The sequence below is a fragment of the Capra hircus genome, chromosome 11 (genome assembly GCF_001704415.2).
Source record: "Capra hircus breed San Clemente chromosome 11, ASM170441v1, whole genome shotgun sequence".
Classification (NCBI taxonomy): domain Eukaryota; kingdom Metazoa; phylum Chordata; class Mammalia; order Artiodactyla; family Bovidae; genus Capra; species Capra hircus.
The window spans coordinates 71,514,398-71,542,281 of record NC_030818.1 but is presented as its reverse complement, the minus strand read 5'-3'; the positions used below and the strand labels follow the sequence as shown (position 1 = coordinate 71,542,281).

The window sequence follows — 27,884 nt, the reverse complement described above, 5'->3', positions numbered from 1 at the left end:
ATGAGCCTACTGAATGTTTATTAGCTCTCTGCCCTATGTTAATTTGATCACAAGCATGTGTTATTTGTAAGATGCCATATTTTGTCTTTTTTTAGTTATTTACTAATCTTGAAGATGTCTAAGTGTTCCACATTCTGGAATGATGCCTGAGAGGAAAGCAGAGGAGGGCTCGCTGCAACCTGTGACAGCTGAGCCTTAATATCTTTTTTCAGCACATCACAGTGACTCAATCTTACTGGCACATGGCTGTGTTTGGGGCATCTGCTATGACATCTCATCTACCCACAACTACCTGTTGCATGTTTTGGGTCCATGTTCTGAATTTCATTATTTAGTAAAAAGTAGATACTCAGTGTAGTTGATTACTAAATGGAACAGTTTTGAAAGATGAGTGCTGTCGGCTTTGAAGACTGATCTCAGATTGGCTGCTTAAGTCTCTAGCTGGCAGGCTGAGCCTCTCTCTTTAGCCTCATGTCTAGAAGGGAGTTGCTGCCCCGAGAAAGTGTTAGTCGCTCTGCTGCTGTTGCTGCTAAGGCGCTTCAGTTGTTTCCAACTCTGTGCGACTCCATAGACGGCAGCCCACCAGGCTCCCCTGTCCCTGAGATTCTCCAGGCAAGAACACTGGAGTGGGCTGCCATTTCCTTCTCCAATGCAGGAAAGTGAAAGGTGATAGTGAAGTGGCTCAGTCGTGTCCGACTCTTAGCGACCCCATGGACTGCAGCCTATCAGGCTCCTCTGCCCATGGGATTTTCCAGGCAAGAGTACTGGGGTGGGTTGCCATTGCCTTCTCCGAGTCGCTCAGTCGTGTCTAACTCTTTGTGACCTCCAGGTTCCTCTGTCCATGGATTTCTCCAGGCAAGAATACTGAAGTAGGTAGCCATTCCCTCCTCCAAGGGATCTTGCCAAGCCAGGGATTGAACCCAGTTCTCCCACACTACAGGCAGATTCTTTACCATCTGAGCCACCAGGGAAGCTTCCCTGAGAGGCAGTAGTTTAATTTTGAAGATGGACAACTTTTAACAGTTAAACTATCTAGCTGTTCACTTGGTCTTTCCATTTACTTGCTTTTTCATACTCTTCTGTGATCTTCTTCCTTTTTCCCTGTGCATAGTTTTATACTTTATTCATTATGTATAAATGTATCTCTAAATAATATGTAGTATTGTTTTATATGTTTAAAAAGTTTATGCAAATATACCATACTGGATGTATTCTTCTGCAGCTTGCTTGTTTTGCTTAGTGTTAAATTAATCAGATTTATTGATAATTATATTTAACGGTTCTCGTTCTTTCATTGCACTGCTGTATCATATTCCATTGTCTGAATATGCCTCCAATTTTTAAATTCACTCTCATGCTGACTGACTTGTATGTTATTTTAAATTTCTTTTGACAAAGCAAGCCATGATGAACATTGTCCCACCTTTGCTCAAGAAGATATTTTGAGATTATTTTCTGGGGCAAAGGTTTTTGAATTGGGTATGGTTACCCATTTTTGGTTGTAAAATCAGTGGAATGAGTCACCCCATCATTTAAAAACTGAATGAGAAGAGAATGGAACTATCAGAATGTGTCACACTTAATAAGAATAAGCTCCATTTTGTGAATTTTCCTTTGAGTTGTATGCTTGAACTGGGTCATAGTATAAAATGTGTGTGATGATCAAAAAAGTTTGAAAGCTACCCCTTTAGGGTATATTCATAGAAATGGAATTGTCAGCTTTTAGGGTGTATGGTATTTTATTCCATTAGATATTGCCAAATTGTATCAATTTCTTTCTACCAAAAATGAATGAGAGTTCTCATCTTTCTATAGCCTTCACAATACTCTGTGTTGTCAGACTTAATTTTTTGTGAAGCTGATGGATGTGAAGTGGTATCTCATTATGCTTTTAATTTGTATTTCCCTGATTACTAGTGTAGTGAATATTTTCATTGATTTCTTCTTTTGGGAATACCTTTGCTCATCTTTTGGGCTTCCCTGGTGGCTCAGATGATAAAGAATCCGCCTGCAATGTGGGAGACCTGGATTCGATCCCTGGGTTGGGAAGATTCCCCTGGAGAAGGGAATGGTTACCCACTCCAGTATTCTGACCTGGAGAATTACATGGACAGAAGAGTCTGACAGCCTAGTCCGTGGGGTCACAAAAAGTAAGACACGACTGAGCGACTTTCACTTGCCCATCTTTTAAGTGGATTGTTTCTGTGTATGCGTGCGTGTGTGTGTGTGTGTGTGTGTATATATATATATATATATATGTAGAGAGAGAGCTTAAAATGTTGTTTATGTAGTTTGGATACTAATATTTCAGCAGTTACATATATTACAATCTCCATTTAGTTTGTGGTTTATGTTCTTAATTTGGTGCTACTGATATCTAGCAGCTTTAATTTAATGAAATCATTCAACATTTTCCTTTTTAGATTTGTTCTTGTGTGTGCATGTGTGTGTGTGTGTGTGTGTGTGTGTATTTGTAAGAGAGAGAAAAGAACCATTTCAGGAAATTCTGTCCTACTCAAAAGTTATATGTCTTTCTCTCAGAATCTTAAAGTTTTCCTTTTTGGGTCTTTAAATAGGAATTTATTTTTCTATAAAATACATTGTAAGATAGGAGTATAGTTTTTTCCCACCAGTGAATAATTGGTTGTCCCAGCATCATTTATTGAAAACCTCATCCTTTGCTTGTGGCTCTGTAATGCTGTGTCTCTTATTATGTCAAGTTTACATTGCACATGGATCTATTTCTAGGCTTCCTGTCCTGATCAGTCAACCTCCTTGTCCTTGTGCTAGTTTGGGCTATATTAACCATTACAACTTTATAGTGTATGTTGTGATAGCTGGTAGGAAAATTTCTCCTCATCCATCTTGTTCTAAGGGCTTCCCTGTTGGCTCAGAGGATAAAGCGTCTGCCTGCAATGCAGGAGACCCAGGTTTGATCCCTGAGTTGGGAAGATCCCCTGGAGAAGGAAATGGCAACCCACTCCAGTATTCTTGCCTGGAGAATCCCATGGACAGAGGAGCCTGAGCGGGCTACAGTCCACGGGGTCGCAAAGAGTTGGACACGACTGAGTGACTTCACTCACTTGTTCTAATTCTTAAAACTTGTCTTGCTTAACCGTATATCCTAAATACTCTTTTTTGTAACCTCATTTATTTTGTTTGTTTGTTTTTTGGCCACGCTGTGCGGTTTGCAGGATCTTAGTATCCCAATCAGGGATTGAACCCAGGGCCATGACAGTGAAAGTACTGAGTCCTAACCTCTGGAACTCCAAGGAAGTCCTTCATTGAAATGGTTGCATATGTAAAAAATCTGCCTGCGATGTGGAAGACCTGGGTTCAATCCCTGGGTCAGGAAGATCCCCTGGAGAAGAAAACGGCAATCTACTCCAGTATTCTGGTTTGCAGAATTCCATGAACAGAGGAGCCTGACAGGCTACAGTCCATGGGGTCTCAAAGAGTCAGACATAACTGAATGACTTTCACTTTCACTTTTCACTTTCATACTGTTCTTTAAGGATATACCGTAATTCGCTGAACAAAACTCCTTCTTTTTGACTCACTGAGAAAGGAAATGAAAGGAAACTGACCTGGTGAGGGGCTAATTGAGAATTGACCATCAAGAAAGCTCACTCTGAGGAAATGACATTTAAGGTGAATCATGAAAGATGAGAATAATTCAATGTGAAGAGCTGGGGAAGTTGTTGTAAAAAGGGAATATCATGTTCAAAGACACAAGAAAGCTTCCATGTTCAAGGATCTGCAAGGCCACTGTGGTTGGACTATAGGGAGGGAGTGTGAGAGGGAAATAAGGTGAGATTCTAAAGATAGTCAGGGGCTAGATTATGCAGAGTCTGGTGGGCTAAATTTGGGAACTTGGATTTTATTCTGGGTGGAATGAGAAGCTATTGAATGATTTTAAGCAGAATGACATGATCTTATTTATATTAAAAATATTACTGGTTGTTATATGGAAAATGGTTTGTACAGGATAAGGTAGAGTAGTTAGCTGCCCATTACAGTAGACCAGGTGAGAGATAATAGAGTCTTGGAATATGGTGGTGCCAGTGGAGATGGAAAGAAGTGAATGTATTTATATAAGTTATTTAGAAAGTAAAATCAAGAGTATATTGAATTTGGGTTTTGAGAGAGTCAGGAATGACTTCTTTCTTAGCTTGAGTGGGTAGGGTAGGTAGTCATGTCATCTGCTGACATGGGAAGGTGAGAGGATGGATGGAGGAACTGCTTTAATCTGGACTGACTGTGGTCTAGGTCTGCCAGGCAGCTCTCATTGTATCATGTATCCTTCCCTTTACCTCTTTCCTGTGTTGAATCTCACAGCTTACTTTCTTGTTTTACCCTCTAGCTTTGTTGGAGCAAGTACTCCAGTAGCATCCTAAGAAAGAGAGAAGAGGAGGTTCCTTTTTGAGTTCTTGGAAGTCTGGAAATGTCTTCATTCTACTTTAAACTTGGTTGATAATTTGGACAAGTACAGAAATGTAGGTTGCAAGTTATATTCCCTTTGAAATTTGGAAGCTTTGATCAGTAGTCTTGGGGACTCTTAACACATACTGTAATTTTATGGATGGAGTATTCTCTTTTCTGCAGGGATAGTAATTGTAGTTTTTTTTTTTTTCAGTTGAGGTATAATTGACTAAATGTTTAAAAAACACTTCTTTACCTTGTAGTATCCCCATTTTCTCTTTCATCTTGGTGGCTTTCGTTAAACTGATGATTCTTGGCTGTCCATGTCTATTAAAGAGTGAGGTTCTGAAATGTGAAACTGAAGCTTTTTGTGCGTAGGTGGGCTTGTCAACTATTGAGCCTCACTGCAGTGTTATCAGGCAGTGTGGTGTTGTGGTTTATATTTATCTCCTATATATTTGGTCTTCATCCACAGTTTGAGCCTCATAGCTCCCTAATTCCTTGGAATTTCCTGAATGATAAGAGCAATGGGATAACATTTGGTCTCTTGTCCTCAGTTCCTGAACCTGCTTCAGGGAAGGTGACTATTTGTTCCCACCCAAGGTTGGGAGCTGGCCCCTTAGATCGTAGTTTTACAATATTGAGTATTCCTGCTGTGTAGTATTGAGTATACCTCTTTAGGAATATGGCCAATTTCTCTTTTTCACATCTGTTTTTTATCTGTGAATAAAAGTTTGTGTTTTCTTCATTTTGTTCCTGCACATTTACTGTTAACTTATTCCTAGGTTGTGTATTCTTTGTGTGCTATCAGATAGAAATTCTTTGTGGTTTTTTGGCATATATGAAAGCTAGTACAGAAGTTAAAGTAGAATCAGGAAATGTATTGAAAAATTTAATAATTCAGAAATCTGTTATCAGAATGCTGAAGAATACTTAGGGAGAATCTGGAGAAAGGAAACATAACTGTGACTGGAAGAGCTGAAGCATGGCTGGGGAGTGGAGCTGGGTGGGCACAAATCAGAAGTCAGGGTGATGGGACTGGAACCCTCTGAGCCATCTTTAGAGGTGTTGGGTAGCAGCATCATATAGTGGTGAGTATGCAGGTTTTTCAGCTGGTGAGGTCTGAGTTTGAATCCTGACTTTACCACTTAGTAGCTTATGACCTTTGGCAACTTACATACCCTTTCTGTGCTTTTTCTTACACAGGGATGATATTAATAATTATATTAGGTAGTTATGAGAAGCCTTGTGGAGCCCGAAGGTGCTGCTATGGCTTCCAGTGGGGCCGATGTGAACATTTTTGGCTGGGCAAATGAAGCTCCTGAAATGCCAGACTACATGGGAGATTGGCTTGAGGGCATCTACTGCCTCGCCACTGATAGGAATGCTTATCGGAAGAACTTGATCCTCAGTTTTGGACTTTTTGCTGTGGGAGTATGGCTCACCAGGAGTTTGAGTGACATTGATCTAATGGTACCTCAGCTTGGGGTGTAGCCAAAAAGGCACATAGAACCTCTGTGTTGCACTCGAACCTTCTAAAAACAGAGCCTACAGTCTGGTCTGTGAGTGTCACAAAAACCTGCCCAGAGGGGCCCCTTTCCTCCTCTGCCTGGTTTGCTTTCTCCGCAGAGTCTACTCAGAACACCATTCTCTGGTCAGCTGTCAGGTTTCAGCGGCAGTGTTGTTTTCTGTAAAGTTCTGTACATGGTTGCTAAGTTTCTGTAGGGGATTATCTTTGCTCCTGTCCTGTGGAATGACCTAATGGTATTTTAACAAACACGTGAAATTAAGACTACTCATAAAGATAAAAAGTAATTATAGAGATGAAATGGGATAACTTATGTAAAGCACTTAGAGTAACTTTGGTCATAGTGCTCAATAAATGGTAGCAACTATTATATTGCTATTGTTATGCTATATATGGTATATATATATTTTTTCATAGTTTATATATATATTTTTTCATAGTTTATATATTATTTATATTTATTATTTCACTGTATTATTGTTGTTTGGTAGTTGGTAGAGTCACATTGGCATTCCAGAATCAGGGACTCTGTGAAGAGTGAGTGTCCCTGTGAGTGGTATAAAGGAGCTGTCTAATAAAACCCAGGTGATTTGAGCAAGCTAAGAACTCACACATGTATAACAGAGATCAGAAATTGTAGAGCAGAAAAGCACAGGAAAGCCAGAGACTTTTGTTTCTAGAGTAACTTTCTATCTTGTTCATTGCTTTTGGAGATCTATAGAGGGAGGAAAAAGTGTGGCTAACTGAGACCCATCAGGGGGATATATTGTTCATTTGGAATATTTGATTGTGTTGAAGAATGAATGGGTGTGCAGATACAAACTTTTTCTTTTTTTTTTAAGCAGATGGAACCTAACAGTTTTAAACAGCTTTTAGAGACTGAGCATTGCTTGTCCTGAGTAGAGACAGCAACAGTTTTCAACAGAGGGTTAATAAGCCTGCCTGGCAAGGCCTGCTAACATGGTGTGCAGGCTAGATTAGGGAGCTCTGTTGGAGGGTGGAGAGTGAGTGTGGGCAGTGAGTGGGTGGGTGGGGTTGTGGATATTACAGAACTGATCTCTGCCCAGGGTTCAGGGTGCCTATCTAGGTACCGAAGCACCTAGAAACCTAGTGAACAGTGCCTGGTGTTGATGTTTTGAGTGCTGTCACCATGCTCAGGTCATCCTCTAGGAATTAGTCCTGGAGCTTTTTTAACCATTAGAAGCACAGGCTCTTCACCCTCCTCTGCCCTAGCCCCATACTCCTTACTTGTCTTAGATCTTTGTCCTGAGCAGCCTTCTCGTGATTATAATAGTATAATACAGTAATGTAAATGATGAGACAGTTAATGGGTCTTTTTAATGTTTCAAAGGGCTGTCATTTATTTTATATTTTGTACTTTGGATTTTTTGGGGAAAAGTCAGAGTGGTGATATTGTCTTTGACCCAGTGAACTCTGCCATCACTAGCCTTGGGAACTTTTGCTAGGATTCCACAGTCTTCCCACAGAGTCTGGGGTGGTGAGCGCTAAGATAAGTCTGAGTCTGGAGTTTTAGATGATTGTCAGTCCTGGGCTTTTCGTGCCTTATAGTGACTTCATTTCAGGGTGGCTTCTTTTGGGGAAGGGGAATAAGTAGAGGGAAGTAGCCAATTTAATGTGCAAAGGAAAGAACAGAAGATTCATTTAGTCAGTTCCTGGCTTTACTTTGCATTGTTCAAGGGAACAAAAAAATCACTCCTACCCTTATTTTTGTTCTCTCTGTTATGTGCAATTTTAAGGTAGTATTTTTTGACTGGTTTTTGTTTAATTAAAATGAAAAATTTGTAAATTGCTTGATTAAAGTGAGGCTCTTTCAATACATGCTAACAGGCATATCAGTTTGTTTCAGGGCTCCAATTAAGTGTTCCTGTGCCATCACTTACATGTTAAAGGACCCCTTATGTCCAAGTAACACAGCTCCCTTTTTAAGCTTCCATGTTGTTTGAATTATCTTGCTTTTTGATGCCATGGTCTTGAGAAATAATTTTGTAATTTTCCTTTCCAGGGCCACATTTCCTGAGTCATTTAGTTATCTTTCTAATGGCATGTTATGAAAGTTGTTTTTCCCATTGACCTTGCTTCTCTTGACTTTTTGAAAAACGTATCCCTTTTGTTTTCTGAAAAGGTTTTTTTATCTCAACCTTTGCTCTTGCCAACTTATTGATAAGAGATCTTGAATCAAGTAGAAGTTTTGGGAAGCATTTTGATGTTCTACTATTAAGTAGATATACTGCCCTCAGAAAAATTGCTTGTTTCATCTGTAGACACGTTTGTAGCCTGCTAACGCTTCTTCAGTTAAAAAGGATTATTTAAAAATTTTTGTGTTTCAGTAAAGTATGAACATGTAGGTTCAATTTGGGACTTAGCACACACTTTGTTTTTAATGTGGTGAAATATACATAACATACATTTACCATTTTCATCATTTTTAAGTGTACAGTTCAGTGTCATTACATACTTTCACATTAAACAAGAGCTCCCCATTCCTCCCTTCCCTCAGCCTTGGCAGTCACCATTTTATTTTTTGTCTTTGAATCTTACCACTTCAGGTACCTCATGTAAGTGAACTCAGGAAGAATCTGTCTTTTTGTATCTGGCTTATTTCACTTAGCATAATATCTTCCAGTTTTATCCATAGCATGTATCAAATTTTTCTTTTTCTTTTTTTTTGACTGCACCTTGATGATTGTAGTTTTTATAGGATCTTAGTTCTCTGGTTAGGGATAGAACCTGGGCCCTTAGCATAGTGCAGAGTCCTTACCAGGGAATTCCCCAAATTTTCTTCATTTTTAAGGCTGAATAATATTTCATTGCATGTATAGCCACATTTTGTTTATCCGCTCTTTCATAGATGGACATTTAGGTTGCTTCTACCTTTTGGCTATCGTGAGTAATGCTGCTATAAACATGGGAGTACAAACATCTGTTTGAGTCCCTATCTTCAGTTTGGAAATATACCCAGAAGTGGACGTTCTGGATCATATGATAATTTTATGTTATCACCATACTGTTTTCCATAGTGTGCTTTGTGTTCAGTCACTCAGTCGTGTCTGACTCTCTGCGGCCCCGTGGACTGTGACCTTCCAGGCCAGAATAGTGGAGTGGGGCGCTATTTCCTCCTCCAGAGGGCCTTCCGCCCAGGGATCCCACTGGCGTCTCTCGTGTCTGCTGCTGGCAGCGAATTCTTTACTGCTAGAGCCGCCTGTTTGCACAGTGGCTGTGCTTCTGCATTGCCCTTTCAGTGCACAGGGTTCCAGTTTTTCCACACCCTCACCAACACTTTTTGGTTTTTTAAAAAAAAAGTTTTAAAAATAATATCCAAATGTATATGAAGTGGTATCTTATTATGGTTTTGATTTGCATTTCTCCAGTGATGTTGAGTATCTTTTCATAAGCTTCTTGGCTATTTTATATATCTTCTTTGGAGACATGTCTGTTCAAGTCCTTTGCCTATTTACATTTTTTCATTGATGTTGTCTAGGAGTTTTTTATGTATTTTAGATATCAAATTCCTTATCAGATATTTGATTTGTGAATACCTTTTCCCACTCCCAAACTACCGCACAATTGCACTCATCTCACATGCTAGTAAAGTAATGCTCAAAATTCTCCAAGCCAGGCTTCAGCAATACGTGAACCTTGAACTTCCTCATGTTCAAGCTGGGTTTAGAAAAGGCAGAGGAACCAGAGATCAAATTGCCAACATCCACTGGATCATGGAAAAAGCAAGAGAGTTCCAGAAAAACATCTATTTCTGCTTTATTGACTATGCCAAAACCTTTGACTGTGTGGATCACAATAAACTGTGGAAAATTCTGAAAGAGACGGGAATACCAGACCACCTGACCTGCCTCTTGAGAAATCTATATGCAGGTCAGGAAGCAACAGAACTGGATGTGGAACAACAGACTAGTTCCAAATAGGAAAAGGAGTACGTCAAGGCTGTATATTGTCACCCTGCTTATTTAACTTATATGCAGAGTACATCATGAGAAACGCTGGGCTGGAAGAAGCACAAGCTGGAATCAAGATTGCCAGGAGAAATATCAACAACCTCAGATATGCAGATGACACCACCCTTATGGCAGAAAGTGAAGAGGAACTAAAAAGCCTCTTGATGAAAGTGAAAGTGGAGAGTGAAAAATTTGGCTTAAAGCTCAACATTCAGAAAACGAAGATCATGGCATCTGGTCCCATCACTTCATGGGAAATAGATGGGGAAACAGTGGAAACAGTGTCAGACTTTATTTTTCTGGGCTCCAAAATCACTGCAGATGGTGACTGCAGCCATGAAATTAAAAAACGCTTACTCCTTGGAAGGAAAGTTATGACCAACCTAGAAAGCATATTAAAAGCAGAGACATTACTTTGCCGACTAAAGTCCGTCTAGTCAAGGCTATGGTTTTTCCAGTGGTTATGTATGGATGTGAGGGTTGGACTGTGAAGAAAGCTGGACACCGAGGAATTGATGCTTTAGAACTGTGGTGTTGGAGAAGACTCTTGAGAGTCCGTTGGACTGCAAGGAGATCCAACCAGTCCATTCTGAAGGAGATCAGCCCTGGGATTTCTTTGGAAGGAATGATGCTAAAGCTGAAACTCCTGTACTTTGGCCACCTCATGCGAGAGTTGACTCATTGGAAAAGACTGTGATGCTGGGAGGGATTGGGGGCAGGAGGAGAAGGGGACGACAGAGGATGAGATGGCTGGATGGCATCACTGACTCGATGGAAGCGTGTCTGAGTGAACTCTGGGAGTTGGTGATAGACAAGGAGGCTTGGTATGCTGCAATTCATGGGGTCGCAAAGAGTCAGACACAACTGAGTGAGTGAACTGAACTGAACTGAAGTCTTCAGTGAACATAGAATGTCCTTCCGTTTATCTATGCCTTTAATCTCATTCAGAAATGTTTTTTAGTTTTGAGTCTTCAAGTCTTTTGCACCTTGGTTAAGTTTATTCCTAAGTATTTTATTCTTTTTGATACTATTGTCAATGGGATTGTTTTTGTAATTTCCTTTCCGGATTATTTATTGTTAATATATGGAACTGTAACTGAATTTTGTGTGTTAATTATGTATCCTGCAACTTTGATGAATTTATTTATTAGTTCTAACAGCTTTTTTTCTGGTGGAATCTTTAGGGTTTTCTAAATGTATGACCTTGTCATGAGCAAACAGAGGTAGTTTGCTTCTTTTTAAGGATGGATGCCTTTTTATTTCTCTTTCTCGCCTAACTGCTCTAGTTAGGACTTTCAGCCAGAATAATAGCAAGGGGAACACCCTCATAGTTTTACAAACAGTTGAGGTTCTTAAAACTCAAAGAGGCTTTTTTACCTTTTCAGTCTGTGCAAGCACATAGATTTGTGTCCACACTGTATTTTTAGCTTTATGGTGTAAATAAATGTGTCTGAGTACATACTGTTCTGTGTAGGACTGAGGGATACAGTCAGGAAGAATAGAGGGGATGATCGTGTTGACAATTTGGGTTGTATGCCAGTGGCTTTTAGTGGACTTCTGTCTATAAAATAGTCACAACAACAGTAGCAGTAATAGTAGCAACAATAGTAGCAATAATAGTAGCAGTAATCTTGGCTAGGCAAATTAGGTATATAACCTCCTGCAACATCACATCACTGCATAAGGTATAGATATTAGCATCCTCTTGTTACAGGTGAGGAAGCAGTCCTGAGAGGTCAAGGTAAGGGTTTCAGGCTGTTACATGGCAGAACCAGGATTTGAAACTAAGTCTCTGATTTCACAGCCCTTTTGTTTTCCCCTGAATTTGTTGTTTTTGTTTGACTTTAATTCTGCCACCATATCTTAAGTATAGACCTTGATTCATTGTGGTACCAAGAAAGTACCAGGTAATAAATGAAGGTACTGCATATATTTTCTTTGGTTGGTTAACATGAACTCTGAGATGATGTCACTTGTCTAGCCTTCTCCTTTCTTAGCTCTGTTTGTCTGTGCTTGCTTCTCTTTAAAGGCTGGAGAGGGCTTTGCTGAAATTGAGTCAGGCCTTTGGGTGAGCGCTTCTTTAGAGGGAGTGGAGAGCCTGTTATCGATACACCTGCTTCTACCTAGAATAGAAGCCTTTTAATTGAGAATTAGTGACCTTGAAAATTCTATTCCTTGTTGTGATTAATGTATTAGTGTAGACCAGGCTGGCATTGGTTAACTCAAGCAACTTTATATTGAGCATGTGCATGCTAAGTCCCTTGAGCTGTGTCTGACTCTCTGTGATGCTATGGATGATAGCCCGCCAGGCTCTTCTGTCCATGGAATTTCTCAGGCAAGAATACTGGAATGGATTGCCATTTCCTTCTCCAGGGGATCTCTCCCCAACCCAGGAATTGAACCCTTGTCTCTTGTGTCTCCTGACGAGACGAGTCTTTGCCACTAAGGCGAGTCTTTGCCACTAGCGCCACCTAAGAAGCCCCAAAGTGTTAGTCTCAGTTATGTCTGACTCTGCCACTTCATAGACTATAGTCCACTAGGCTCTTCTGTCCATGGGATTCTCCAGGCAAGAATACTGGAGTGGGTAGCCATTCCCTTCTCCAGGGGATCTTCCTTACCCAGGGATCAAACCTGGGGGTCTGGCATTACAGGCAGATTCTTTACCATCTGAGCCACCAGGGAAGCCCTCTTACATTGAGCAGTAAGGGCAGTAATATGATAAGAGCTGTTATCATTAATAATGCTATCATTATAAGTACTTTGAAAGATATTATCACATTTGATCTTTATAATAATCTCTTAGGGCAAATAAGGTAACTGAGATTCAAGTAAGTTAAGTGACTTCTTCAGGGTCATCCAGCTAGATGATACCATCAAAAGCAGGTCTCACCTCTTTTTCTCCATTATAGGATCTGCCTTTTTGCTAATTTCAAGCATATATATATATATATATATATATATATATATATATATACACACACACACACTCACACACACATATACTTGAAATAAATATACATACACACATGTATTTGTTGCCTCAGAGAAGGCAGGCTTCTCATCTGGCATCACAGCTGTGTCCTCAGTGCCTAGAATAGGACCCAGCCCAGTAGAGGAGCATTAAGTATAAAGCTGGGAATCTGAGAGTAGATTTCATGGTTCCAGGTTCAGAGCCATATCACAGTTGTCTCCTGGGGTAAACAAAGTAAGTCATTAGGACCTTGAGGTTCTAATGATCCACGAGGGCATCATGGATCAAAAAAATGGCTAATTGTTGCTACTGCTCGTTTCCTCTGGACATTAAAGTTTTAAGCTCATTGATTAAAAAAAACTTTTATTGAAGTATAGAATACATTCAGAAGACTACACTTAATCAAATGTGAATATAACTGTGAATTTTCACAAACTGAACACGTTTGTGTAATCAGCACCCCCCAAAATGGAACATTACCAGCTTCCGATACATCCTCCTGGTGCTCTTCCTTCCCCATCACACACAAAACTACTGTCCTGCCCTCTAAAAGCATAGATTAGTTTTGCCTTTTTTTTTTTTTTAAATTTGGTACAAGTAGGATTTATATTCCACAAGACACCGTTTTGTGTCTGGTTTCTTTTGTTCAACATTATGTTTTTAAGATTCTGCATTGTGGTGGATATATGATTCTCCTGGCTGAGCAAGGAGTATTCCATTATTTGAACACACCGGTTTATCTCTTTGGCTGTTGGAGGATATTTGGGTAGCTCCTGGTTTCTGTCTTTTTAAAGAAAATTATTTAATTTCTGGGTCTGCTGGGTCTCCCTTGCGACATGGGCTTTTCTCTAGTTACAGTGACTGGGGGGTGCTCTCCAGTTGCTGGGTGTGGGCTTCTCTTTGCAGTGGCCTCTCGTTGTGGCGCACAGGCTCTGGCGCTAGTGGGCTCCAGTAGTTGTGGCTCCCAGTCTCCAGAGCACAGGTTCAGCAGTTGCGGCGCTCAGGCTTAGTTGCTCCGCTGCGGATCTTCCCAAACCAGGAATCGAACCTGTGTCTCCTGCATTGGCAGGTGGATTCTTTACCACCGTGCCACCAGGGAAGCTCCTAGTTTTTGTCTTTTGTGAATAGTGCTGATGTAGACATTCTGGTACGTGTCTTTTGGTGAATGTATATAAACATGTTTGAATCCTCCAGATTTTAAATTAAGAACTGTTAATTAAGTAGAATAGATATTTAAAAATGATTTCCATTTCATATTGTATCTAAATAAGGGAGGAGGTTATGGAGGGAAAAAAGAAGGGCTGGAAAGGAGGCAGAAGGACAATATGGGGAGATAAAATTGGGAGAGGGAAAGATCAGAAAGAAGAAAGGGTGAAGAAAACCAGAGGCCAATATTTAGACATTGAGAGGGGCTCCTATGTAAAGGGAGCTACTGAAACAGACCCCTGACCCAACCTTGAGTATGGACTTCAAGGTTACTTTACTTCTTTTTTATTTTTTAAAATTATTTTTATTTGTAGGATGATTGGTTTATAATATTGTATTGGTTTCCCATACATCAGCATGAATCAGCCATAGGTATACATATGACCCCTCCCTCTTGAAATGCATCTCTTTTTAGTCTCATCAGCTCTTCTCAGAGGCTCTTTGATTTCTAGTCTACCCACTTCCCTCCATCTACATTGTCAGCATCAACTCTTATCTAACTAGTCTCTTCATAAGTGCTCTAGGTCTTCTCTGTAATTCTAATTAATTTAAGTTAAAAATAAAAAATAGATCCTGTGACTCATTCAGAATTATTGAACAGCTTCCCTTTGCTCTTAGAATAAAATCTCCAAATGCTCATTGATTTTCCATGTGGTTGGGCTCCTCTCCCCTGTTCTGCCTTATTTTGTGTTGCTTTCCTCCTTGTTCCCTTCCCTGAGCTTCACTGACCTCTCTGTTCCCAGAAGGCCCCAGACCCTTTTCCAGGTGGGGCTTTAGCTCACCTTCTTCCTTTTTCTGGTTCATTCTTTCCCATTACCAATTGTCTGATTTTTGTAATGCTTCAGATTTATCTTGAGTGCAGCTTTTTTTAGTTTCAGAGGAGTCCCCCAGCCCCTATCTGAATTAGATCTCCTGGCTGTGTTTTTCTGTAACATGTTATTTTAACACTTACTGCCATTTGAAATTATGTGCACAGCTGATTATTTAATGCTGTGTCTTGCCAGACTTTTAGCTCTCTGAGGGCAGGCACCATGCCTGTTTTGTTCAAACCTTAAAACCCTGCAGATGGCACAAAGTAGGCACTTGGTAAGTACTTGTTGAAACTCTAAGAAACTGTGCTGTGAGTGGAGTAATCTCAGTGGCTCACCTCTGGGAAGTATTGCCTGTACTGCCAAAGTGCCCCTAAAGGAATGTTGATCAGGACTGAATGCCAAGTAGGTTAAGTGTCAGTCTACAGCATAATGGGTACTATATGACTGTGTTATACCTGTGTGCGTGTGTAAACGGGTACTATATGACTGTGTATACCTGCATGCATGCGTGCATCCTAAGTTGCTCAGTTGTGTCCGACTCTATGCGAACCTATGGACTGGAGTCCACCAGGCTCCTCTGTCCATGCAATGCTCCAGGCAACAGTGTACGGGCATGGGTTGCCATGCCCTCTCCAGGGGATCTTCCTGACCCAGGCATTGAACCTGGGTCTCCTGCATTGCAGGCGGATTCTTTACTGCTGAGCCTTCAGGGAAGCCCATATGTATACCTCTGAATTTCTAAGTGTAGACAGGAAGGTTTGGAAGGATATTAAACAAACTTTTTTCAGTGTTTAACTTAGGAAAGGGGAGGAGTGTGAGCAGTGAAGGGATTCCTGGTACTTTCATTTCCATATTATTGTATTTTTTTTTGTAGTAAAAGATTTTTGCTTGTGTTTATTTTATAAAAAGGTAGGTTTGGCTTAAGAACAGTTTCTGCTGTAGGAGCCCAGTGGGATGAGACAGTAGCAGGAGATATTTGTCTTAGTATTAGGAGAAAAGACAGACATTGGGATAGAAGATAGAAGAAATGGAACTTGAGGAAGAATGAAATTCTATAAAAAGCATATTTTTCACTTTTTGCTTTTCCTGGTATAGGTTTATCATCAGGATTCATTGTGTGAGTATATATTTTATATTGTAATAATGACAGAACTTTCAATAGTATTCCTGGAAAGAATATAAAATTTGTTTTATTGTGAATTGAACAGTGGATTCAGAGCTCTAAATAGACAATATCTTTCTGTATATCTGCCTGTCTTTTACCATAAAGAAATGGGTGATAAATGTATTTAGCATTTGTGAATAGTATAAAGCTCTCTTTTCATTGGCTTTCTTTGTCTTCAGTAAATCCATGAGGAATGTTTTTATAATCATCCCTTAAAATTTATGTGTATATATTTTTGAAAACATGTGAGGACATAAGTCTCAGAGAGGTTAAGCAACTCATTCAGGGTTACTTAGCTGATAAGTGGTGGAGGATAGGACTGGATCCCAGGTTGTCTTTATCAGATGTTATTTATTTTTCAGGAAAGCATTGGCCAGAAAAAGATAAAAATAACTTATTAATACAGTATGCTTTGGAATGGGTGTTTTGGCCATCTACATTAGTGAAACATCTTTATATATGACACTAACAATACCCATTTACTGGATAGATTTTAGAAATTGTTAGACAGTTGAGACTAAAACTTTAACATCAGAAAGAAGTCAGTTCAGTTCAGTTCAGTCACTCCAGTAGTTGAAGTTATTCAGAAAAAGCTGTCTGAAATAACATTTTCTAGGCAATAAGTTACTACAAATGAGCTAGCTCTCAGCATTTTAGATAATTTGACAAGAGTTCGTAGATCTCTACAAATCAAAAAGACTATGGGGGGAGAATACAATTTTATAGTTGAAACTGGAGCAGAAGTTAAAAACATGTAGTTTTTTTTATTAAGACTGTCACTGATTCATTCTTTGACCTAAATCTCAGACTCCTTCGTAGTTCCCTTTTTTTTTTTTTGCTTTTTTCCATTATTAGGTTATCGAACAGTTGGAAGCTTAAATGATATTGCAAATCTTAACTAAAAGTATGTGATTATTGGCATTCTGGAATAATTTCTTATAGTACAGCCTTGTATATTTATTCAGCTTTTCCTCAAAGTAGTATTGATCACATTTTTGTGTAATAAAAATATCTTTGGGAATTGTTTGTTATTGGCAGGTTTTTATAACTACAGTAGTTCCCCGCCTCTCCTCACTTTATCCGCGGGAGATACGTTCCAGAAGCCCCCAATGATGCCTGAAACTACAGATAGTACTGAACTCTACATATATGGTTTTCTTTCTCTACACACATATTTATGATAAAGTTTAATTTATAAATTAGTCACAATAAGAGGTTAACAACAATAACAAAATAGACCAGTTATAACAATGGGGCTTCCCGGGTAGCTGAAACCATAAAGAATCTGCCTGCAATGCAGGAGACCTGGGTTGAATCCCTGGATATGGACTATCCCCTGGAGAAGGGCATGGCAACCCACTCCAGTGTTTTTGCCGGGAGAATTCCATGGACAGAGGAGCCTGGTGGGCTACAGTCCATGGACTCGCAGAGTCAGACACGATTGAGCAACTAACAAACACACACAATTATAAAATATACTGTAAAAAGTTGATGCTTTTGAACTGTGGTGTTGGAGAAGACTCTTGAGAGTCCCTTGGACTGCAAAGAGATCCAACCTGTCCATCCTAAAGGAAATCATTCCTGAATATTCATTCGAAGGACTGGTGCTGAAGCTGAAGATCCCAATACTTTGGCCACCTGATGTGAAGAACTGACTCATTTGAAAAGATGCTGATACTGGGAAAGATTGAAGGCGGGAGGAGAAGGGGACAACAGAGGATGAGATGGTTGGATGGCATCACTGACTCAATGGACAAGAGTTTGAGTAAACTCTGGGAGTTGGTGATGGACAGGAAGGCCTGGCATACAGTCCATGGGGTCGCAAAGAGTTGGACATGACTGAGCAACTGAACTGAACTGAAAATTAAGTGACTGCAGTGTCTCTCTCAGGATATATTGTGAGCACCCTTTTTCTTCTTAGGATGATGTGAGATGATAAAATGCCAGCATGATTAGGTGAATAGGTGAATGATGTAGGAATTGTGACTTGGTGTTAGCTACTCACGACCTGACCATTTGTCGGAAGGAGGATCATCTGCTTGGGGTGATCCTGGATCATTGAATCCTGATGATGTCAGTGACTGGATGTCAGGAGCAGACTGCATTGATTGTTGGGGATTCCTTATGGGATGGCCGAAAATTTCATCCTGCTTCTCAGAAAGGACATGAAACTTAAAACTTATGACTTGTATATTTTTGGAATTTCCCATTAATTCCTTGGGACTTTGACCATTGGTAACTGAAATCTTGGAAAGGGGAACTGCATTTAAGGGGGGACTTGTTATTGTTGTTTAGTCGCTAAGTCATGGCTGACTCTTTTGTGACCTCATGGACTGTAGCCCATCAGGCTCCTCTGTCAATGGGATTTCCCAGACAAGAATACTGGAGTGGGTTGTCATTTCCTTTTCCATTAAGGGAGACTCTATATGTATTATATCCATCTTTGTACTTATTTGTGTAAGAAATGGAAGAACATATAAGTCAGAAAAGAGTTCTGGGGACCAAAATAGTTCAAATGAAAAATTGAGGGTCCTGGTAGATTGGCAGAATTGCAGAGGTATCAGATCTTTAATCATGAGTTCAGAATGTAGCAGGCCACTACTTCAGGTGTGGAGGCCTAGGATTTAGACTTGAGCGATACTTTTCTTTAGACTTTCTAAAACATTGTGACTTGCTGCCACAGATTCTGCCAGCAGTCATATTGTAAGATTGGGTGATTCCCTTCAAACTGGATCTCAAATTACTTAATATCTTTTTAAAAGGAATGCATCCAAGAACATGTTGGAACTACATCTGGATACAAATGAAGTAGTGTTAGAAATTCTGAGCAGTCAGATAGATAATCTGATGATAAATTATAAGCAGTGAGCTATATTGATATTACTGTCAGTTTAGCAGGGATATCAAAAGAACACTTGGCAAGGAATAAATTAATAGTGTTTGTTACTCTAGGGAAAACCAAAGTGAGTGGATGGACTGGGGGACTTCAAAGTAAAGCAGTTTATCTTTATAATCAAAGACCTTCAGCATTTAAATAAAGGGTATTTAGCTAAATGTTTCTCACTTGTCTTTGGTGACGGACTAGAGTTTTAAAAAGCTTCCAGTCTGTCACCAAGTCCTACTTTTATAAAATATAATAAAAAGGAATTAATCAAAAAATGAAATTAAAAAAGACACATGAAATACAAGGCGTGGCTTTTTAATGATAAACTCTCCAGACTTAAAGCTACACTTGTAAATTGCTATAAAATTTTCTAAGTTCTTACTCTCAGTATCTGTTCTTGTCTCCTCATGGGTTAGTAACAGTTTGTAGTCTAGTACTGGTCCATGGGTCTCACTTTGAGTATCACTGCTCAGGGTGTTTCTGCATTCTAACAGTCTAAGAGCTGGCCTTTTCAGAATTCTGAGTGGTGAGACGGTGGTACACTAAGTAATTGCTAGCTGATAATGGGATAATCTGAGATAATTTTTTTCCTTTTTAAACAAATACAATAGAAAAATATGGTAGAAGGTTATAAGAATGCAGACTTCTCTCAAAATTACTAAAGTTTTCAATTAATGGGTCAGTGAAAACTGAGCGCATCCTTACTTTATTTATGTTTTCTGCATATAGACCAAAGAAGAGTGACTTTTGAGTAAGGAGAGAATGTTTACAATACAGGTCTTTTTTGGGAAACCTTCTTACTTTATTCCTGTACATTTTAAAGATTTTTTTTTTTTTTTTTTGCTTTTTGCCTATTAAAGCTATGTATAGATTTATATTTTCTAAGTTGGTAAACATCTTAACACTCTGCCAGTGACTTGGGTGGTAATTCAGTTTTTCTCTCCTTGTAACTGATGAAGGTTTTATTGACTGGGCAGGCACATTTAGTCAATTTTTATTACACTGTATTTTGTTAAAATGTTAACATTTGCCATTTCAAGTTTGTTTAATGTAGTTCATGGTAGAATTCATTTCTTTATAAAAACTTAATATAGTGGTGAAGAGAAAAATATCATATATTAATGCATATATGTGGAATCTAGAAAAATGGTACAGATGAAAGTATTTGCAGGGCAAAAGAGAGACGCAGATGTGGAAGACGGTCGGGTGGACGTGAAGGGGAGAAGAGGGCACTGCACAGGGAGCTTGGGGTTGACGCACGTGCACTGCCATGTGTGAAACAGATGGTGGGATCCTGCTGTATAGCAGGGAGCTGGGCTGCAGCGCAGAGCCATGCTCTGTAATGGCCTTGATGGGTGGCATAGGGTGCAGGGAGGGAGGCCTAATAGGGAGGGGCTGTATGTATGCATAGAGCTGATTCACTTTGTTGTATAGCAGAAACTTACATAACATTGTAAAGCAACTCTATCCTCCCCCAACCCCCGCCAAAAAAAAAACCAACAAAACTTAATAAAGAACTGGTGTTGGCTTTTGAAGTCCTATTATAGTTTAACATTATCTTAATCTAGTCTGGAGTTATAGAATTTCAGGATTGGAGGCGTTAAACCCTAACAGCCACCATGTGATCTGCTAGCCCCTCCTGATGTGTCCTTGCTAAATACCTACTCAGCCTGAATATCTCCAGTCACAGGGAAATTCGAGTCCCAAGGCTCCTCATTGGGCACCTGTGCTGTTAGAAAGTGCTTTTGTGTCACTTCTGCTTCCTGACACAGTAAGGAACAAACTTAATCAGTCCTCCATGTGACAGCACTTTGAATAAAGGAAGGTAGCTGTCGTGTGTTTTGTCTTTCTCTTCTGTAGACTGGCATATAACCTTTGCTTGTATGATTTGTGTCCTTTTACCATTCTTGTTGGCTTTTCTGAAAGTGATCCAGTTAATCTCTCTGCTTCTTAAAGTGTAACACCTAGAACTGAGTGACTTGTTCGATAGGTAGCTTTAACTACTGTGTAGTATAGTACTTTTGTCTTCATTTTTCTGGAAGCTACATTCATGGAGCTTGTTTTGGACAGAGCATTGGTAGCCACTCCAGTACGATTGCCTGGAAAATCCCATGGACAGAGGAGCCTGGTAGGCTACAGTCCATGGGGTCGCAAAGAGTTGGACACGACTGAGCGACTTCACGTTCACGTTTGGTAGCAAACCATTTGGTAGGTTGTAATCCATTGGTGTGTTATAAAATCATGTTAGTGGGTCTTGATCCACATTTTAAAAATTATCAAATAGGATAGAATTGAATAAAAAATTTCAGTGCATTTCATGTAGTATTATAGCTAAGTATCATAGAAAAAAATTTTCAACTTAGGTAGACACACACTCTTGTGTACACTTGTATGTGTGCATAGTCAACACATGTGTGTGTACTGGGTGGTGGTATAAAGTGGTGGCATGTAAGTTTCTTACTGTGTGTCAGAAACGTGTGAAAGTCTCTGGTCTTGACTTGAGGCTTTCTTCCTTGCCTCTCTCTGAGGGCTGCTTCCGGTCTCTTCTGGCTCTGCCACCACTTAGATCTTCCAGCTGATACTCTTTGTTCTGCCATGGGCCCTGCTGTGCAACCTGAGGGGCATCCTGGGCTCCATTTGAATTGGTACCTGGGGAAATCCCAGCTCTGATTCAGTCTCTGCACAGTGGAACTACTTCTGATAACATTTGTCTGTAGGTTAAAGAAGGCGTAGTAATGAGGTGAGGGGGTACACTGAAGGTTTTTTTGGTGGTTGCTTTAAATTCTAAAAATTATTGCCCAAGTGAAATTAAGGCTTTAATGAAAATAATGTTTGAGACAGTCTTTCCTTCTCCATATTTTTGATTTTGCAGTCGTGCAAAACTGTTTTGCAGTACTTCTAATGGTGAGTACTTATTCTGTGCCAGAATCTGTTCTAAGTACTTTATCTGTATCATGTCAGTGGATCCTCATAACAACTCCATGGAGTGACTATCATCCCCATTTTACAGATGAGGAAACTGAGGAAGAGACAGACTATTTAACTAACACAAGGCTTTACAATTCATGGTGTTTAACTGTTATATCCCAGATGGCAATCTAAGAAAAAAATCCTCTAAAACCTAACAATGTAAAATACATGGATGGTGTGTTTATCTCATTGCCCTTTAGTTCTTGATGAAGTGAAGTGAAGTGAAGTCACTCAGTCGTGTCCGACTCTTTGTGACCCCATGGATGGTAACCTACCAGGCTCCACGGTCCATGGGATATTCCAGGCAAGAATACTGGAGTGGGGTGCCATTTCCTTCTCCAGGGGATCTTCCCAACCCAGGGATCGAACCTGGGTCTCCTGCATTGCAGACAGATGCTTCCATAGGAGCCACTAGGGAAGCTACACTTATATTAATATTACTAAATCTTTTCATAATCACTTAGAAGAATTTGAGAATTAAAAATTTTTTTTCTTTCATCTTTAGAAAGCACCTCTCACCAACAGTAGCGGGAATCCTTTAATGACACTACAGTCTATTAATTCTCCCGCTTCCCTTCTTCTCTGCTCTCCCATTCTATCCTCCATTTTTATCCCTGCCTTGTCTGGCTCCACTGCAGTTCTCGCTTCTACTTTTTGCTTGTTGTTTTTTCTTCTCTCTGGCCTCCTCTGTCCCGTACCAGTTTCCCATCTGTTCTTTTCTGTACCTTCCCTTTGCACTATTCATGTTCACTCAAATTTATTTATTTTTTATTAGAAAAGCATATATTGAGCAGCTAGGAAGTGTGAGGCACTGTGGAGATACAAACATAAATGAGTATCATGAAAAATCAGTAAGAGAAAGATCAAGGCTCTGCTAGTTCATTCCCTTGAGAATCTGAACCACTGGAGCCTGCCAAGATAAACACTCTCCAGTCCTTTCTTGTAAGCAGCAGGAATTGAGACTGAGATCTAGATACATAGGATATAAAGGATACAGAATATAAAGCAGAGTTCTGAGAACAGGGAATACATCCATTTAGGTAATGTTTGGGGTCAAGGATTGAAAATGGTGGCATAAAAACTGTTATAGAAATATTTTTATTGAACAAATTAAAAGTGTTTAGTGTAAAAATTGCTTTTTCTAAATTTATGTTGTATAATACATTAAATGTAAAGGAGTAGTATGTAAGTTGGCCTTGTCCCTGGGGATTTCTTATTATTTTTTTTTTTTAGTGTAAGAATTAACGGCATTTTCACAATTGGAATAAGAATCTGTGCAGGACATTTATGTAACTTATTTTGACGTTGACATGACCTTGGAGTATGCTTGTCGTCTCTGGCTCCACTTGCTCACCTGTACTGTATATGCAGTAGTTATCAGGTACCTCCTGTGTGTTGTCAGGTATGCTGCTGAGCACTAAGGGATCAAAGATTTAACGTACTCTAGTTCATTGTAGAGCTTTTATTCTAGCAGACTATCTTGTGTCTTTTGTTTTGCCCTATTAGGGACACTTGCTGGTAGGTATTTTTCCTTCCTCTGTCTTGATCAGACCCAACTTATTCTTTGAGGCCAGTTATAGTCCAGTGAACCTTCTTTGATTACTTCTGCTGAAAGTGGTTTCTCTGCTCCCTCAGCTTCTATTGTGTTTATTTTCTTTAGCCCTAATTTGGCAATTAATCATGTTAATTGCTTTGTGACTTCTATCTATTGTTGTCTTGAGTTGTTATTTAAGTTGTGCCTTGTTTGACTTTCACAGATTTGATTTTTGTCTTCTGATTATAGTTTAAGGTTCTTGAGGAGAGAGACTCCGTTCTGTAACTTACAGCAGTGATCTTGTTCAATCATGTACCTCAAATAATTTGATTATGAGCCCCTAATTCATGCAAGTTATTTAATTATAAAGCATGCTTGTATATTATAAAGCAAATATAAAAAAGAATGATATGTCCACTAGTATATATAAAATAGATAATCAGTAGGACCTACTATATAGCACAGGGAACTCTACTCTGTATTCTGTAATAACCTCTGTGGGAAAGAATCTAAAAAAGAATACCTGAAACTAACAATACACTTTAAATGAACTATACTCCAATATAAAGTAAAAATTAAAAAATGATATAAAATAGAATAAGCATTACTGTAAATATAATTTATATAATTGAAAAATTGTTTTTGGCTGTACCATGAAAAATGCAGGATCTTAGTTTCCCTCAGTTCAGTTCAGTTCAGTCGCTCAGTCGTGTCTGACTCTTTGCGACCCCATGAATTGTAGCATGCCAGGCCTCCCTGTCCATTACCAACTCTTGGAGTTTACTCAAACTCATGTCCATCGAGTTGGTGATGCCATCCAGCCATCTCATCCTCTGTCATCCCCTTCTCCTCCTGCCCCCAGTCCCTCCAGAGTCTTTTACAGTGAGTCAGCTCTTCGCATGAGGTGGCCAAAGTATTGGAGTTTCAGCTTTAGCATCAGTTCTTCCAATGGACACCCAGGACTGATCTCCTTTAGAGTGGACTGGTTGGATCGCCTTGGAGTCCAAGGGACTTTCACGAGTCTTCTCTAACACCGCAGTTCAAAAGCATCAATTCTTCGGCACTCAGCCTTCTTCACAGTCCAATTCTCACATCCATACATGACTACTGGAAAAACCATAGCCTTGACTAGACGGACCTTTGTTGGCGAAGTAATGTCTCTGCTTTTGAATATGCTGTCTAGGTTGGTCATAACTTTCCTTCCAAGGAGTAAGCGTCTTTTAATTTCATGGCTGCAATCACCATCTGCAGTGATTTTGGAGCCCCCCAAAATAAAGTCTGACACTGTTTCCACTGTTTCCCCATCTATTTCCCACGAAGTGATGGGACCAGAGGCCATGATCTTAGTTTTCTGAATGTTGAGCTTTAAGTCAACTTTTTCACTCTCTTCTTTGACTTTCATCAAGAGGCTTTTTAGTTCCTCTTCACTTTCTGCCATAAGGGTGGTGTCATCTGCATATCTGAGGTTATTGATATTTCTCCCAGCAGTCTTAATTCCAGCTTGTGCTTCTTCCAGCCCAGCGTTTTAGGGGTCAAACCTGCATTCCCTTGCAGCGGAAGCACAGAGTATTAACCACTGGACCAAGAGGAAAGTCCCAGGTGTAACATTTTATATTCATTTTTAACAAATACTTATAATTTGATTTGGAGTAAAGAAATGTGTATTCCCAGTTACAAATTTTTAGAAAACTCACTGGCTCCATAAGAGTTAAGAAAAATTCAATTAAAGAGGAAATGAAGATTATGAAAATAAACTATTTCAAACTGATTTGGTATCATAGGAAAGGAAAATGTGAAGTTGCATATGCAGGTGGCTGTGTTGATCCACTGACAATAGAAAATCCAGCTCAGATTACTGTGATCAGTACTAAGCCTAGACATGGTACACGTTCATAGCAGTGGTCAAACTGAGTGTGCATTAGAGTCTCCTGGAGGGTTTGTTAAACCATAGATAGCTTAAAACATATTCTTACAACTTAATGAATATTAAAACATGAACATCTGAGTTACCACTACCCAGATCAAGAAATAAAATGTTTGGCAATGCCCCAGATACTCCTTATGTGCCTCTTCCCAGTCACCACCCCATTCTTCCCTCATTGGTAGACCACTGTTCTGACTTTTGTAGTCATCACTTTCTGCTTTCTTTGCACTATTTTTATCAGTATGCAAACACTATAGTTTTTTTTTTCTAGTTTTGAACTTCAAATAAATGGAAACACACAGTATGTATTCTCTCTTTAAGCAATATGTTTGTGAGATTTATCCACCTTGTTGTCTATAGGTATAGTTTATTTATTTTATTGCTATATAATATTTCTTTTGATGGTTACATCCTAATTTGTCTTCCTAGCTTCCTGAGCTTCCCTGGTAGCTCAGCTGGTAAAGGATCTGCCTGCAATGCAGGAGATCCTGGTTCGAATCCTGGGTCAGGAAGATCCTCTGAAGAAAGGATAGGCTACCCACTCCAGTATTCGTGGACAGTGAAGAATCTGCATACAGTGGGAGACCTGGGTTTGACCTCTGGGCTGGGAAGATCCCCTGGAGGAGGGCATGGCAACCAACTCCAGTATTCTTGCCTGTAGAGTCCCGTGGACAGAGGAGCCTGGTGAGCTACAGTCCATGGGGTCACAAAGACTTAGACATGACAGAGTGACTAAGCACATCCTGTAGCGAATAGGCATTTATATGGTTGTTCAGTTTGAAATTCTAGTTTAGTTGTTGGAGCTATTTTCAAAGATTGCTACTGTTATTGACATTTTTGTATTCTTTGCTGAGGGCTTACCTGGTGGCTCAATGGTAAAGAATCTACCTGCCAGTATAGGAGATTTAGGTTCAATCCTTGGGTTGGGAAGATCCCCTGGAGAAGGAAATGGCAACCCACTTCAGTATTCTTGCCTGGGAAATCCCATGGACAGAGGCATGGTGTCACAAAAGAGTTGGACACAACTTAGTGGCAAAACAACAAATTCTTTGGTGAGGTATATGTACACATATCAATTGGGATCATTTTAGGAGTCAAATTGCTAAATCATAGGGTTGTATATGTATTTAGCTTTAATAACTACTGTCCAGTGGTTTTTCAAAGTGGCTGTAGCAATTTATACTTCTGCTGCAGTGTATAAGAGTTCTCGTTTGTCTTCATCCTTGTCAGTACCGGTTGAGATTTTAATTTTAACTACCCTGATGGGTGTGTTGTGGTAACTTATTGTGGGTTTAAGTTGTATTTTCCTGGTGACTAATTCAGTTAAGCACATTTTCATATGTTTATTGACCATTTGGATCCCCTTCTATGAAGTGCCCCTTTGGATCTGTTAACTTAGTTGCCATTTTCTTACTGACTATACAGGAGTTCTTTATATGTTCTGAATATGAGCTTTAATCAATTTTGTATGTTGTAGATATCGTTTCCCACTCTGAGGGTTGTCTTTCACTGCCTTATGTGTGTGCTAAGTTGCTTCAGTCGTGTCCAACTCTTTGCGACCTTATGGATTGTAGCCCACCAAACTCCTCTGTCCATGGGATGATTCTCTAGGCAAGAATACTGGAGTGGGTTGCCATGCCCTCCTCCAGGGGCTCTTCCAGACCCAGGGATTGAACCCACATCTCTTACGTCTCCTGCATTGGCAGGCAGGTTCTTTATCGCTTGCACCACCTTCACTCCATTAATGGTGTTTTTTGATGAACAGATCTGTAATAATATTAATGTGATCCTACTTACCCATCTTTTCCTTTATAGCTAGTGCTTTTGGGGAATTTTTGTTCACCCCAAGTTCTTCTTTTAAAGGTTTTAATTTTGTATTGGAATATAGCTGATTAACAATGTTGTAATAGTTTTGGGTAGACAGCGAAGTAACTCAGCCATGCATATACATGTATCCATTCTCCCCCAAACTCCCCTCCTCTCCAGGCTGCCACATGACATTGAACACAGTTCACTGTGCTTTAGAGTAGGTCCTTGTTTGTTCACCCCAAGTTCTTGAAGATATTCTTCCATTATCTCCCTCCATCCCAGGTTATCTTCTAAAAATATTTTTTTTTTTTTTTCATTCAGAGCTTCAATCCACTTGGACTTGATTTTTGTGGAATGTTATAAGGGTAGGCTTTGGGTTTCATATTTTTCACTATAAGTATCAATATGTCCAGCTGACCCAGCATCATTTATTGAAAACAGTTTTCTTTCCTCACTTCTGTGTAGAGCTACCTGTCAGAAATCAAGTGTTCAGGTATGTGAGGGTCTTTCTTTGGACTCTCTCTTCTGTTTCTCTGTTCTTTTTGTCTATCTTTGTACCAATATCAGTACTTTAATGATTTATAGTAATTTTTGATAGCCAATAGAGCAGGTTCTCCTACTGAGATTTTTTCTTATTGTGGTAAAATATCACGCAGCATTTACCATTTTAATCATTTAAGTTTGCGTT

At 39.6% G+C, this 27,884-nt stretch overlaps 1 protein-coding gene and 1 pseudogene across 1 annotated transcript in view; both read left to right on the top strand.

The window, feature by feature from the left end:
• Positions 1 to 27,884, top strand: part of BRE (brain and reproductive organ-expressed (TNFRSF1A modulator)) — a 402,733-nt gene that overhangs the window by 7,899 nt on the left and 366,950 nt on the right. The window lies entirely within an intron of this gene.
• LOC102172362 lies at positions 5,584 to 5,916 on the top strand (annotated as a pseudogene).